The sequence below is a fragment of the Carassius gibelio genome, chromosome A18 (assembly GCF_023724105.1).
Source record: "Carassius gibelio isolate Cgi1373 ecotype wild population from Czech Republic chromosome A18, carGib1.2-hapl.c, whole genome shotgun sequence".
Taxonomy (NCBI): Eukaryota; Metazoa; Chordata; class Actinopteri; order Cypriniformes; family Cyprinidae; genus Carassius; species Carassius gibelio.
In genome coordinates this window covers 17,490,839-17,505,794 of record NC_068388.1, presented here as the reverse complement: position 1 = coordinate 17,505,794, position 14,956 = coordinate 17,490,839, and positions in this window count along the sequence as shown.

Genomic DNA, 14,956 nt, shown 5'->3' with positions numbered 1-14,956 from the left:
GTAGAAGAGTTACTTTATTTTAAGTAATTCAACTCAGATTGTGAAACTCGTGTATTAAATAAATTCAAAGCACACAGACAGAATTAGTTTAAGTTATTTAAATTGTGATGATTTTGCCTAACATTTAACAAAAACCCACCCATCTCAACAAATTAGAACATGGTGACATGCCAAACAGCTAATCAACTAAAAACACCTGCAAAGGTTTCCTGAGCCTTCAAAATGGTCTCTCAGTTTGGTTCACTAGGCTACACAATCATGGGGAAGACTGCTGATCTGACAGTTGTCCAGAAGACAATCATTGACACCCTTCACAAGGAGGGTAAGCCAAAAAATATTAATTGACAAAGAAGCTGGCTGTTCACAGAGTGCTGTACCCAAGCATGTTAACAGAAAGTTGAGTGAAAGCAAAAAGTGTGGAAGAAAAAGATGCACAACCAACTGAGAGAACTGCAGCCTTATGAGGATTGTCAAGCTAAATTGATTCAATAATTTGAATGAACTTCACAAGCAATGGACTGAGGCTGGGTCAAGGCATACAGACCCACCACACACAGACATGTCAAGGAATTTGCTGAACCACAGACAATGTCAGAGGCGTCTTACCTGGGCTGAGGAGAAGAAGAACTGGACTGTTGCAGTGGTCCAAAGTCCTGTTTTCAGACTAGAGCAAGTTTTGTATTTCATTTGGAAACCAAGATGCTAAAGTCTGGAGGAAGGCTGAAGAAGCTCATAGCCAAGTTGCTTGAAGTGCAGTGTTAAGTTTCCACAGTTTGTGATGATTTGGGGGTGCAATGTCATCTGCTTGTGTTGGTCCATTGTGTTTTTTGAAAACCAAAGTCCCTGCACCCGTTTGACCAGCTTTTAAAGATGCTGATTTCATTTTCCAGCAGGATTTGGCACCTGCCCACACTGCCAAAAGCAATCTATGGGGTATTGTCAAGAGGAAAATGAGAAACAAGAGACCAAAAAATGCAGATGAGCTGAAGGCTACTGTCAAAGAAAACTGGGCTTCCAAACCACCTCAGCAGTGCCACCAAATGATCACGTCCACGAACTGACGCAGCCCCTACCAAGTATTAAGTACATGTACAGTAAATGAACATACTTTCCAGAAGGCCAACAATTCACACAAAAAAATGTTTCTTTATTATTATTATTATTTGTCTTATGAACTATTCTAATTTGTTGAGAGTGAAGTGGTGCATCGCAATTATAAGAACCAAAGTCTTAAAACTACTTCAGTCTGTGTGCATTGAATTTATTTAATACACAAGTTTCACAATTTGAGTTGAATTACTGAAATAAATGAACTTGTCCAAGACATTCTAATTTATTGAGATGCACCTGTATATATGATGGCAATTATTACTAAAATATAGATATTCTATCTACATCATATTCCTACAAAAGCTGTATAAATCTCAGAAAGTTTAAAAATAAGTGACTAATTATATGGCACATATGTGCAAGAGGAATAAAATGCATTTGTTAAGTTATCCCAAATATTTTGCCATCATTTACTCACCTTCAGATTGTTCTGGGGGTTGAACTCTTTAAGGCTGTGATGGAAATGAAAAGAAAGAAAGAAAAAAAATATATGAAAAAGAAAAGAGACACATTATTTCCTTTCTTCATTTACTTTAATCACTGAGTTACTGACATAATTTATTATACAATTTGTATAATTTAGTTGACCAACACTTTCTCACTCCCAACTCATCACATATGGATGCTTGGTCAGGACCCCTTTGGACTCACTTTGTAATGCACTGTAAAATATTTTGCATCAATTTTCAACATATAATATTGCTTTCAATCATTTTCTTTCTTTTTTATATATTGAGAAATGGTTAGGTTTAGAAGTAGGGGTTGGGTTAGATGGTCAAAAATATCTAAATAGTGCAAGATAAAAAATAAAATTATTGTGGCTCTTGAAAATCATATCTCAAAATATGTCATAATGACAGAATTATAACCCAATATAGGCCTACAGGTGTATGACAATAAAATTCCTGTGCCATTAGCATCTCTGTTTTGATTCCAAAGGTTTCTAACTGAAAGCAGTTGAACTCTGCACAATGGAAAATTACACTAAAGGGGTACCCAGTGTTTTAAAAAGTGACGCCAAGTGGTCCTGATCAAGTGTCAATATGTGACACATTGGAAGTGAGAATGTGTTGGTTCAGCTGAATTTATTATAGGATTACAATACGGCTACTTCCATTCTGGAGTGTTTTTCCCCACTTCCTCCTGTCTTCATGATACTCTAATCTTCATGCATGTAAAATGTTTATATATATGTATATATGGGGGGGGGGCTGGAGGTGTGACCCTCTATGACCCTATGGCTGACCCATTATGGATGTGGATGATTTTGGACATCCTGGAGGAAAAACCTTCAAAAACAATCTGAATTCACTCATCTCTGGGACAGTGACCAATGCTGAGCTGGTGAATGGATTAGCATCGTTGACTTTCTGAGTTTAACCAATGCAATTTTGTATAGGATTAGATTGGAGTATGCACAAGCATAAAAAAAAGAAAAAAAAAGGAAAAACACTTGGCTGGTTCTGCAGACATGGTGTGTTTGAAGATGCATGAAGTGCACGCAAACACATAGACAACTTTCTGAGGACCTTCATCATCTCCAACACCTTCTTTTTCATTTTTGTAAAGTGCATATATTTCAAAGACCACCCCAACCAATCCACTAGCATGAGTCCACACACGCTATGAACTGATAATGCTTTGGCTGGAACCACAGCTTACTAGAAAGAGTGGAAACTGAGAGTTTTGGTTATGTAAATAATGTAAACTATTTACAATTGCAATCTGCATGCTGATGCATAACTGAAAGAGTACTGAAAGATTTGGTCAAAGACAAAAGCTACATTGTAGATTTCATGTAGCCTCTCTTAGCAGCACATGGGGAAAATGTTAAAAGTACGACAGTCCAATTAACCAGTAGCACACAAAAATGGTGAGGGGCAGTTTGCCAAAAGCCATCTATCTTTCTGGTGTCACAAGGGATTTATATATCTCAGTGAGTCACTTGCTAGTGCCAGCTAGTTTGCTTTGAGAGTGAACTAGCTCAGCTTCACACTGGACTGCAGAGAATCAACAGATTGGAGGTGTTCTGATTTACAGCTTTGACCATTATCTACATCACAACAACATCTATGATTCACACTTGTACCTTACTATAGCAGACTTGAACCAGATGGGAATTTAATAGTGCCCAATTTTTGATGTCTAAAATATTCAAAATCCATATTCCTATGACATAATTCTATGTTGATTGCAACAATAATTGGTAACTGATCAGATCATTGGAAGAACACATACCTTTATTGTTCGTTTGACATGAAAAATGTAATCAAATTGATCCAACTTATCGATTTTATTATGAAATTTAACCAAATAATTTATACTGATTTTTATTTTTATATGCCTTTTATTATGTTTTATTAGGTTAATCTATATTAGCTACAACTCTATGGCATCATAAGTAGTGTACTCTTGAATTGTATAATAATAGGCTTTCTATTAAAATATCAAGTAGAGCAAACAATAAAAAATAAATAAATAAAACAAAACATGCTCTTACAAATAAAAAAAAATTAAATAAATTATAATAAATAATAATATTTAGTATTGGTTTCAGAGATTGCTATCTAAATATATAGCCTGCAGCTGTAGCTAAACATCACGTAAACAGATAATTTACATAATGGTATTGTTCACTGTGCAAACAATAGGCTGTTAGTGTAATCAAAGGTCAAAAAATATTACCCCTATATCCCAAGCTTAAGTAGATTAAAATGATGGATATCCTGATGGCAGGGAGGGAATTCTACTGTAGGTGTGTTGTCCCAATTCAGATTTACGTCCCCACTTTACATGCACAAGGCCAGATCATCTGTTTGTAAACTCATACACAAACATTCACGGCACCTCCATTTAATCTAGCATCGGCCACTCCTCTCTCCTTCACAAACATGCAAGCTGTCAGGCCAGAGCAGCTCATTAATCTCCAGTCGGGAAAGGAAGAGCGAGTGGGGGAAATGGCTTGAGAGGTGTTTGTTTTTTTGTTTTGTTTTTTAGAAAAGAGGGGTCAAGATGATAAGGGTTTTCCCAATGCCAGGCAAGACTTCAAATATATTATGAGATTCTCCAAATTTGAACCAGTTTTTATTTTTCTTTCTTTCTTTCTTTCTTTCTTTCTTTCTTTCTTTCTTTCTTTCTTTCTTTCTCTCTCTCTCTCTCTCTCTCTCCCTCTCTCTCTCTCTCTCTCTCTTCAGAAAGTAGAAAAGAAAACTAACAAATGTTTTACATATACCAGAGTACAAGAAATGAGACAGCCCTGCAGATTTTCTCAGAATTCAAAAGTTCTACACATTCCTCTCTCCTTATCTGTTAATCATTTGTTAAATATTTGTGCTGTATAGATAATAGGCTTTAAGGCTTTGGTCAATCACAAAAATAAATAAATAAATAAATTTAATTTAATTAAAATTTAAAAAACTGTTCCCAACAGGTCATTAGCATGTACTTTGTTATTATAGGAAGATGCAGATGAGCAATTATAAAGCTGATTCTTTGCAGGTAAAATAACAAACTGTGATTCCACTTATTACTTGCTAGGATGTAAGCTTGTTAAATTAGGCATTGTGTCATTTTGTTTTGAAGATTAGTTTCCCCCACCCTTCTGGATTGTGTCAATGCTAGGTGGAAAATACCTATTTTGTCACATTTCTATCAGGATTTCAGCTCTTACCACCTGACCAGTTTAACCGCAGCTTACATAAAATTGGTCCATCACATACAGACTTGACTGTTTAACCATCAAATCCACTATTGTTTATCAGAGTCAGTGGTGGGGCTAACCAATACAATATTGTACAAAATTGTCTAGCATTTTGGATTAATATGAGATTGTAAACTTTGGTTATCCTCTTATTCTGTTCAAGTGTGAGCTATGAAGTGATTAACAGATATTGTCAGCCTAATCTGTTTTGTTGTTAGAGATAAGTTTCGGACTGTGGGAATTTGATCTGATGTTTTTAAAATCGAATTGTGCATGTCTCAAGCAGACATATATGTGCCCAGGTCTTGTTTCTCCGAGAAGTGGATTTAGTGGGATAACCCTTTTTATGTTTTAAAAGATTAGGGGCTGCTCAGATCCAGACGTGTTTTAGGGTGCAGGTTCAGGGGGTCAAAGGGATTAATCATGCAGACCGATCTGTAATTTCAACCCCTCCATGGTGCCAGATCCTTCTCAATCTCCTCTCTAAATCAACACCCTCAAAACCTCTATCTGTGCATGTAGACATCTCCACATATCATTTAAATGCCATGGACGACTTTTTATTTTAGGCTAAATCTGGATTTAAGTGGATTTGAATATGATCATTTGTTTTAAATGAAACAAAGTACATACATTTGTATAAAGTAAATTGACACTCAGGAGGTGAGTGATGTGTAGAATTTTGTGAACAGAGCCCCCCAATAAGGATAAACTTTAACCATTTTCTTCCGCGGCCCGAGGTATGGACCTGTGGTGACAGTTTTTTTTTTTTTTTGCCAGGCCCAAGAATTGCTAACTTATTCCCTTTTTGTGAATGATCTGCACAGCTTTCTGCAGGAAAAAGTTAAACCTTTATTAAAACCACCAATGTCTTTTTTTTTTTTTTTTCGTACTTGTACAACCGTCCAGAAATCAACTAAGTTCCCAGGCCTCTGACTAGGTGTGCATGTGGTGCATAATGTGAATGCTCATCCTTCTGTAACTGCCCAAAAAAGGTATCTGAGATTTCTTCGCAAAGTATAATGGGATAGAGGGGGTTCTTCTAAAAAATTCCAAGATCCTGTGTTACAGAAGTAAACTGAAGGGAGTGATAAATTATCTGGGGACTTGAGGCAGGTATATTTCAGCTTGTGCCATTTCAGTAAGCAGTCTGAATCCTTAATTTATTCAGTGTGCACCAATGCCTTCTTACTTTGGCATAAAAAGGAGGATGTCTTGTGCTGTAAAGCTGCTGTGCATAAGTTGTCCTACTCTTTATGCCAAAGGAAAAGGCACAATAAAAAAAAAAAAATGTTTACTATTCCTTTTTCCAAATGACACATGTGAAAATGTGAAGCACAGCACAGCTGGTCAAGATTATCGTGTCACTGTGCATCTTTTCGAATTCTACCCACTACTGAGACCTATCTGATCATAGAGAAACTAATGAAATTTACTATACTTTCAGCCACAAGAGGTCAAACTATAATGTTCATTTTTTTCAAGTACTGCCACTTGGGCACAATTCAAAAGTATTGCTCCTGTTATAAAGCTGTCTCTCCAGGGGCTCACTCTTTCAGCCAAGGTTAATTAGTGTTTTCCCATTATACCAATTTAGTGTTCAAATTTATATATAAGAGGTCTGTAGCCTGGCTTTGGTGGCTGCAGGTCATATCCTGAGGGCAATGTATGTTGGCATATTTTGTCATTGGTTTGGAATACATTAATAGAAAGGATGCTGGAATCCCTTCACCACTTGAAAGGTTTATAGTTTATCACATGCCTCTTGACAAAAATGGATTATCCCAAGGAGACTGACAAAATATTGTACAATGGGTAAGGAAAGACTGGGAAAATGTTGAAAAAATAAAAAAGGTTAGGGTGAATTATTAGCATGTTCATCATAAAGCCAATCAATAAAAAAGCAAAACATTGTCTTTGCTTTTTGCAATAATTAAACCCCTTGTGGAATCTGCTTCTGACTAATGTTATCTCAAGGGTTTGTTAATCAATGTCTTCCATATACAGTACAAATGTGCTGAACTCTAATGCAATCTTCTAGACTATTTGTTGTTCTCTGGGACATGTGGTCAACTGTATCTCTACGACATCTTCGTTTATCCTACTTTTGGACACAGAGAGCCATACCGTCCTTTTTGAGTATACTTTTTGTGCTAATACAAGTTAGAGCAATAACTTACTATCCAGGGTTTAGCAGATGCCATGATGGATCACAGAAAGAAAGCCCTTGTTGATATGTATCCATGATTAACGGTATGAGTGATGTTTTGGTTGAAGTGTTTCAGAGAAGGAGGCATAGTCCTCTGTCAGTACTCTTCGGGTTTGTTATTATTTTTATTTATTTTTTGGTCTAAAGGTTTCATACACTCTCTTTAACATGCATGTCCTGTGTATCCTTTGAAATGCATCAAGCAACCTTTCCACCTTTGCAACAAAAAGCAAAAGCCAAACAAAGAAGCAAAGCAAAGCTGAATATATAAAAAAAAAAAAAAAAACTTTCCGGCAGGTATTTGTAAATAATTGTATGACTATGACCCAACTATGCATGTTGATACATTAGCTATTTGTTCAGGTACTTTTTTGTAATTCATCCAAAAATCTGAAATGGCATGTATGGGGAAAACATTTAAAACAGAATTAGGAATAACTATGTGGAAGAGGGAGTCTTTGCTTTTAGGGTAAATTAGACTTTTTTTTTTTTTTTTTTTTTCATGTATTGTAAAATGACTCAATGAGTGTTTTATCTGTTTAAATTACCTGGTTAAGCTGTATTCTGTCTAATGATGTAAATTGAGGCTTTGAGGTTGAGGCAAACAAATCTCAGGTCTGCTTGTTATTCTCCTGGTGATTGGAAATTTGGAGGTCTTCAAGGAGCCAGTATTCCCTAAAACGCATAACAACATTTGTGACACATCCCATCATTTTGGTTTAGAAGTTGCAATTTGTGGTTTATGTGGTTAAATTTGATATCAATCTTAACAACCTTGGACTGCTTTGTGTTTATATTATCTCTGATTAAACAAAATCTGAGCTCAAACTATGTCAGTTTTACTACCAAATTGAAGCAATATTTTAAAATGCTCCTTAAAATGGTGTGAACAAATATTATAGCTGTAGCCAGTTCAGTTACATTTTTATATCATAAGAAAGCTGAGATATGAGACACACAAAAAAATAAGAATGGAAATTTGTCCCAACAGATTATTTTCCAATATCCGAACACAGTATGTGAGGATTTTTATTAAAATATTGATAATTGAAAATGTTTTCATTGCATAATCTTCATGAAGAGGTTTTTGGATGGGCTTGAGAATGTGCATTGCCTCAATCATAACTATGCCTGATATCTTTCATTAATGAAATGAAAACATGTCACGTTTCTTGTTTCTTCTTCTTAATATTGTTCTTATTTTATTTATATCATTTTAGTTATTTGTTCATTTTTATTGGGAGAATGGTTGGTTATGATGATGACAAATATAAATGGAACGTTTTTAAAATATGCCTCTAATAATTTGTTTAATAAATAATTATTGTAACAAGATACTTTTTATAGATGATGTGGTGTTTTACTAAATTAGCCAATGACTGGAAAAAAAAAAAAAAAAAAAAAAATATATATATATATATATATATATATATATACAGTATTGTTCAAAATAATAGCAGTACAATGTGACTAACCAGAAAAATCAAGGTTTTTCGTATTTTTTTTATTGCTACGTGGCAAACAAGTTACCAGTAGGTTCAGTAGATTGTCAGAAAACAAACAAGACCCAGCATTCATGATATGCACGCTCTTAAGGCTGTGCAATTGGGCAATTAGTTGAAAATTAGTTGAAAGAGGAAATAAAAAATATACTAAAAACCTTGATTATTCTGGTTGGTCACATTGTACTGCTATTATTTTGAATAATACTGTAACAAAAGTATATATATGTATATTGCACTCAAATGCACTACATTAAGTTATGATTAGTTATGATGACCATTATCTTGCCAAGAACAATGTATTCCTGGGTCAGGAGCCTTGTTAGTCGTGACCTTTTAATCAGATTTAAGGGACATGGAAAGGCTTAGGACAATGTTTTTGGAAAAACATTTTGTTCTGGGAGAAACAAATGTCACTATTGAAACACATCCAACATTTAGTAAAAAAAAAAAAACAGTCTTGTGCTTTCATGGTGGCCATTTTCTAAGCTTAGTACATATGTGAATTTCAGCTACTGCCACCTGCAGAGGGCCAACTCAACTTTTTTTTTTTTTTTTTAATAAATACCTTCTGTCATAAACACACACATCTTCCTTAACCTCAACAAATGAGAACATCAGTCTTGCATATCACAATTTTATACAAAAACCTTCATCTTTGACCTTGGCTCATCACAACTAGAAATGGTCCATTAGACTCGATGACAAAACAAACACATATAGACACCTTCTGCAATGGACAGGACCCAATGAAGCAGACAGGCAAAAATCTGCTGGACACGGAGGTTTGGAGCACCACCCCCATCAAATCATTGTCCATTTACTGCAAAAGACCATGCTATAGAGGAAAGCTATAACCAGGTAGTTAATCTGAGTCAGCCAGGCATACATTTATATAACCAAGTGAACCTTGGAAAGCTAGGAATGTGGCTGTGCCATTGTGCAGTTAATCACAGCCTTCATCCTGTTGGTTAATGACTGTGTGAAGGTTATCAGACTTAAGAAAAATTTATTAAAAGCTTATTTTTGTGTAGCAAGAAAGAGATTAATGTATTTGTAAAATAAGTTGCTTTACAAGAGGACACATTAAATTAGTTATTTAATTATATAATTATATAAGGCGTGATCAATTTGTAAAATCACTAACAAAGTCAAATCAAATTATCAGCTAGTCCACATTCATCCATGCAGAGGAGCAAGGCACAGTTTTTTTTTTTTTTTTTTAAATACCAGAGGGCCAAAATTGATACAGTGTAGAATTAATTAAATATGTTAATGTATACTTAAATTCCTCACAGAGGAACTGCACATCCTGAATGAGTTAGGTCACTAAAATGAGCTGATCTTCCCACTGTTATACTTCAAAGCGAATAGAACTAATCACTGCTTTATGCTTATTTCTCCTTCCAACAACCTCCGTCATTCATCACAAAAGTGTTATTGTGACTGTAGGCTGCATTACTTTTCAGTAAACCCCAATGTGACATGCAATAATTAGTAGTTCTCTGGTTACTCTCTTCCTGTCATGTTCTGTCTTGCAATCCAGCTACAGACACTATTTAGTAGATGGGCTGGTATATTATGAAAGAGAAAGCTATCTTTAGCCACTACAGTTCCCACCAGCGCAGATAAACAAAGCATGAGTGACACTCTCTCATCAATCAAGGCGCTGCCACGCTCCCTGGCCAGATAACATCATGTGTGCGTGTCAATTGCCAAGTGCTGTCTGTCACACTTCAGTGATAACACAACAGCAGGAGTGTGTGTGTGTGTGTGTGTGTGTGTGTGTGTGTGTGTGTGTGTGTGTGTGTGTGTGTCCAAAGTCTCTGCTGGTGGTTCAAGAGCAGAATGCACTATGAAATGGCTCTGTAAGTCTTCAGTCCCACTTAGTGATCTTATTGTATGTTCTGTTTAAGTGGTTGTGTAACTAAATTAAAAGAATCATGAAATGGAAAATGAAAATGTTCTTGATATTCACACATATAAGAGACAACAAAAGAAAAAAAGGAAAAAAAAATTCTGAAATGCCCAGATTTATAATTGGGAGAATCATGACATCATGATAATTCTTGACATACTGTACCCCTTAACATGTGTATGACGAGTAGGGCGGGGACGGGAGCCGTGGGAACGGAGCGAGGCCGGTGGAGTGATTGGAAATGAGCGACACCTGCTCGACCCACCGGTCTCGAGTCCCACGGAGGAGATAGAAGGATATAAAACAGGAGCGACGACCAGGCCTGGAGTTTAGTTTGTGTTTGGTTTTCATTTGTGCGTGGCAGTCATCCGCAAGGGGCTGCCGTGCCGTTTTTGTGTTTATTTGATTATTAAAGTATTGTTTGATTGTCCGCCGGTTCCCGCCTCCTTCTTCCAGTGAATATGAAGTTTGTACTGCGTTAAAATGTGTTATTATCAGATGTAATCAAGGATGTGTTTTCTGAACAATTCAATGTCTGTACATCAATCAAAAAAGCTGAACAAAGATGTAGACTAAGCCTGTCAATTAAGACTGAAGTTTAATTTTAATAATCCTTCCTGAGCGAATGAACCATAAATATTTTTGTTTGTTCTTCACATTACACAACAGACATCAACATTTTGTATTGAAAGATACAAGAGTGCCAAGAATTTTGTTCTCGAAGCCAATGTAGGTAAGTACATTTATTTTTAATCTTACAGTGTGTTTGCAATTAACATTAAACCAGTGTTTAATGTTTTTGAGACAGCAATACATGCAGTTTAGTTTATAACACAACAAGTAATAAAAGTATCTTAAAAAATATGTATAAATTTTAGTATAAAATTAGTATAAAAGTTCCGCTGAAGTACCTTAAAACACGCAGCAAGTGCCTTGAAATATCTAGCAGCCCAGCCCCTTTTTTAAATAACCAATATTGTTTTGTTTATATCTGCTCTAGCTAGAGCCATTGAGCTCGGTAAAGTCATATTTGTCAGCCACAGTCTAATAGATTGCCTCCTAGAATCAAAATTAAACTTTTAGTAAAATGCTGAGGCTGTATAGTTTTAAAAGCTCTAAAAAGTGGTCATATTATGCAAATTACTTTTTATTGTGAGTGTAACAAGCCCCCCCACCCCAAAACGGCTCATTCAAACATGCCCCAACATGTCTACATCACTATGTGGACATATTTGCGTAATGCTGCCCAAATGTTAATGCAAAGAATGAAGGTGTTTCAGTATCCACAGTTAGTGTTAAAGCAGCTATGTAAGGGAGATGCTGTGTGTATCTAGGCGAAAGCAAAAGCTCTTTATTTGGCCATCCGAAAGTAGATGCTTTTAGGAATCTTTAAGATTACTTACAACAGAACAGCAACACATTTTATGGACTACCGTTTCATGAATATGAGGAGGCAATTCTGACTTTGCTATGACAACCTGGTGCTTCTGTTTTGTTGTTAGTTCAAGTATTTGCTATTAAATGTTAAAGGGTTAGTTCACCCAAATATTAAAATTATGTCATTAATGATTCACCCTCATGTCATTCCAAACCTGTAAGACCTCCATTCATCTTTGGAACACAGTTTAAGATATTTTAGATTTAGTCCGAGAGCTTTCTGTCCCTCCATTGAAAATGTATGTACGGTATACTGTCCATGTCCAGAAAGGAAATAAAAACATATTCAAAGTTGTCCTTGTGACATCAGAGTGTAAGTTAGAATTTTTTGAAGCATTGAAAATACATTTTGGTCCAAAAATAGCAAAAACTAAGACTTTATTCAGAATTGTCTTCTCTTCCGGGTTTGTTGTGAGCGCGTTCACTGCACTGCAGTTTAGTGATATCCGGTTCGCAAATTAATCACTTGATGTAACCGGATCTTCTTAAACCAGTTCAACAAATCGAACTGAATCGTTTGAAACTGTTCGCATCTCCAATAAGCATTAATCCACAAATGACTTAAGCTGTTAACTTTTTTAATGTGGCTGACACTCCCTCTAAGTTAAAACAAACCAATATCCCGGAGTAATTCATTTACTCAAACAGTACACTGACTGAACTGCTGTGAAGAGAGAACTGAAGATGAACACCAAGCCGAGCCAGATAATGGGATTGACTCGTTCTCGAGTCAAGAAACTTTTCTGTCGGATGTGTTCGATTCGAGAATCAAGGAGCTGATACTGCGCATGTGTGATTCAGTGTGAAGCAGACTGACACACAGTGCGTCTGAACCGAACTGGTTCTTTTGGTGACTGATTCTGAACTGATTCTGTGCTAATGCTATGTGCGCACGTAAACTGAAGGCTTGAATCAAGGGCAATCATTGCCAATTAAGTTATTACATCGAGCACAAAAGTACCAGTGAACCGTTTTCTTCAACCAGTTTATTAAATTGAACTGTCTGAAAGAACCGGTTAGCGGAAAAGAACCTAACTTCCCATCACTACTGGTAATCCGAAAACAATCTTTCGTTTGTTATCTGGCTCGGCTCTGTGTTCATCTTCAGTTCTCTCTTCACAGCAGTTCGGTCAGTGTAGTGTACTCGCTTGATTCGCTCAATGATGTGCCAGCTTCATCAAACCTGCCATCTACAGTTCTGGCAGTGGTAATGTGGGTTTGTAATGGAATGATTCGTAACATTTTTATAATTGTAACGAGTAACGATGCAGCACATAAAAAATATATCGGAGTAGAAGTATTAAACTCATCGAAAATATGTAGTGAAGTAAAAGTGGAAGTAGGAGAAAAAAACAATACTGCAAACAATCAATAAGTACAGATACTGCCTTTTAGTACTTAAGTACAGTAGTGAAGTAGTTCTACTTCGTTACTATACATCTCTGCTCACTGATGGTTTGGGGTGCCATGTCATCTACTGGTGTTGGTCCACTGTGTTTTCTGAGATCCAAGGTCAACGCAGCCATATACCAGGAAGTTTTAGAGCACTTAATGCTTCCTGCTGACCAACTTTATGGAGATGCAGATTTCATTTTCCAACAGGATTTGGCACCTGCACACAGTGCCAAAGTAACCTGTACATGGTTTAAGGACCAAGGTCCCTGTTCTTAATTGTCCAGCAAACTTGCCTGACCTTTACACCATAGAAATTCTATGAGGTATTGTGAAGAGGAAGATGTGATATGCCAGACCCAACAATGCAGAAGAGCTGAAGGCCATTATCAGAGCAACCTGGGCTCTAATAACTCCTGAGCAGTGCCACAGAGTGATCGATTCCATGCCATGCTGCATTGCTGCAGTAATTAAGGCAAAAGGAGCCCCAACTAAACATTGAGTGCTCTATTACCTCTGTGTTCGCTTGCGGGGTTGAAGTGAGCAGCGCTTGATGGGACGCAGGTGTGGCCGCTCAGCCCATGATAAGCAGGTGCAGGTGTGCCTGCTCAGTTTCCAGGGCGATGCTGATGAGAGCTCAGGGCTCGTCCGCTCCAGATGGTCCTCACAAGTCTCTGAATGGATGATGACATTGTTGAGGTAGGCCGCCTCATAGGCCTGATGGGGCCGGAGGAAGACGTCCATTAACCACTGGAAGGTGGCCAAGGCCCTGTGTAGGCCGAATGAAAGGACCCGGTAATGCCCGTGGCCACTTGGGGTAGGGAAGGCCGTCTTCGGTTTGGCCTGTTCTGTTGAGGGGACCTGCCAGTAGCCTTTGGTAAGGTCGAGAGTGGAGATGAACCGGGCCCTTCCCAAACGGTCCAACAACTCGTCGATGCGGGGCATTGGGTAACAATCAAACAATCAAAATCGACTTCGTTTAGGCGGCGGAAGTTGTTACAAAAGCGGAGGGTGTCGTCGGCTTCGGAACCATGACAATGGGGCTGGACCATGGGCTGCGCGATGGTTCAATTACCCCTGACCTCAGCATCTTCTGTGCCTTGTCCTCGATGGCGTGTCACTCCCCATCGCTTCACCACTGCTGGTATGTCTACTGTCCCTTTGGTGCCACTTGTACAGAGTTTGGGAGTGTGGCTTACCCTGATTACGTGATTCAGTTCACCCAACGACCTCCAAAATGCTGTTCTCAAGACTTCGGTGGCAATCCGGGATGCCTCTGTCTTGCACAATGAAATTGCTGTCCTGCTGAAGAAAGGACGCCTGCACGGGCCAAGTCCAAGGACTGGTGTGTCACGATCTATCGAAAATATGCACTTGTCTCCACATCCTTCTTCATCGGAAGATCCTGAGGTTTGCTTTTGGGGGCATAAGCCTACCAATACGGATCTTCCACTTGCCTTGCACTCTTACCCAACACTTTCACTACTCAACCACATTGACGATTGGTTGATATCAGCTCAATCTGAGCAGATGACGATTCGGCACCGAGGTGTGAAAGAGCTGGGGTTAAGAAAAGTGTGCTTTCTCCAGTACAGAGAACCACTTATCTGGGCATGGTGTGGGATTCGACCACGATGCAGGCACGTATGTCACCTGCTCGGATCGAGTCAATCCTCACTGCAGTCGCT